The 1,336-nt window shown below is 30.5% G+C and overlaps 1 non-coding gene across 1 annotated transcript; it reads left to right on the plus strand.

The window, feature by feature from the left end:
- The first annotated feature begins 987 nt into the window (after positions 1–987).
- On the plus strand, positions 988–1,060 carry trnak-uuu (transfer RNA lysine (anticodon UUU)). Its single transcript has one exon. It is a non-coding gene; the product is annotated as a tRNA-Lys (tRNA).
- Positions 1,061–1,336: the final 276 nt, after the last annotated feature.

The following is a 1,336-nucleotide window of genomic DNA, read 5'->3' on the forward strand; positions in this document are numbered from 1 at the left end:
TTAAAGAGTAATATATATAAGTATGACAGAAAAAGAGTAATATTCAAACAAAATTTGTATAAAATGATTTGTGCGGTTGCTGAAAAATTGCCTTCACCCGCCCCCCCCCCCCCCCACACACCTTACTTGATGGTCTGGATCCGCCCCTGCTTGTACATAGAGAAATGAGTAGTGAAGAGCGCCCCACGCTTTTGCATTCACGCAGTGAATAAGTTATCGGATTTCGCCTTGAATCATTGAAAATCTTTATTTTCTTCTTAGAAGCACAAAGACCTGTTTTTAAAAATCTTTTCTTTTTTTTAATATATTTTCATTTTCTTCTTTCATATGTAAATAAAAGCGTGTAAATAAAGGAAATAAGAAAAATAAATAAAATGAAATACTTTTAAAAAAATCTTTTTTTAAATTAAAAAAAGATTTTTATAAAAGTGTTTTATTTTCTACTTTTTAGCAGCGCCGTACTATCGCAAGTGCAACAAGTGCAATCACACTGGGCCCCCTATTAAATAAATTAGAAAAACTTCTCCAATACCATAAATTACTACGAATTAAAAGAAAATTTTTTTTTTTTTAGTTTCTGCACAGGGCCCCCAAAAGTTACAGCACGGCGCTGCTTTTTTGTCTTAAAATTTTTTAAATCGATTTTTCTAGCACTATTTCTAAGCATTCTGATACTTTCTAATCACGCTTAGTTCCGATGACAATACAACCTTGAATCATTTTCAGATCTAAAAGTGTTTAATTAATGTACAATTGTGCAACTAACGCAAGAAAATGTTTTAAAAGAATTATAAAATATAGTGGTATTAAAAAATATAAGTATATAAAACATATTCTTGTGCAACTGTTTAACTACATTGCTACAAATATCAAAAACAAAGCTTGAGATTTCCAAAAATAAATATTAGCAATAAATATAAAATCTTGTCAAAAACAGTCGCTACAAAAACAATAAAAATTTAAAAAAATTACTACTGCATTCAGAACGCCCGGTTAGCTCAGTCGGTAGAGCATTAGACTTTTAATCTGAGGGTCGCGGGTTCGAGTCCCTCATCGGGCGTGACGTTTTATTTAATGTAATTAATAATGAGTAACAAATAGTTTTGTTAAATTAAAAGAAAAATACCATTATTTATTTCATATTTCGAGGCCGTCCGTTAATGACGATGGTGTTTTTTCCTGTTTTCCCTCCCCACTTTGTCAAACCGTGAATTTTTGGTCAACCTCCCATCCCTTTAAAAACTCAAAAAAATGTCAGTTTTCGTTAACCCTTTTTTTTCCTAAAATAAAATTAGAAATGCGTATTTAATATTAATTTTTTTATGGTAATATTTTT

The sequence above is a fragment of the Hydra vulgaris genome, chromosome 09 (assembly GCF_038396675.1).
Source record: "Hydra vulgaris chromosome 09, alternate assembly HydraT2T_AEP".
Taxonomy (NCBI): Eukaryota; Metazoa; Cnidaria; class Hydrozoa; order Anthoathecata; family Hydridae; genus Hydra; species Hydra vulgaris.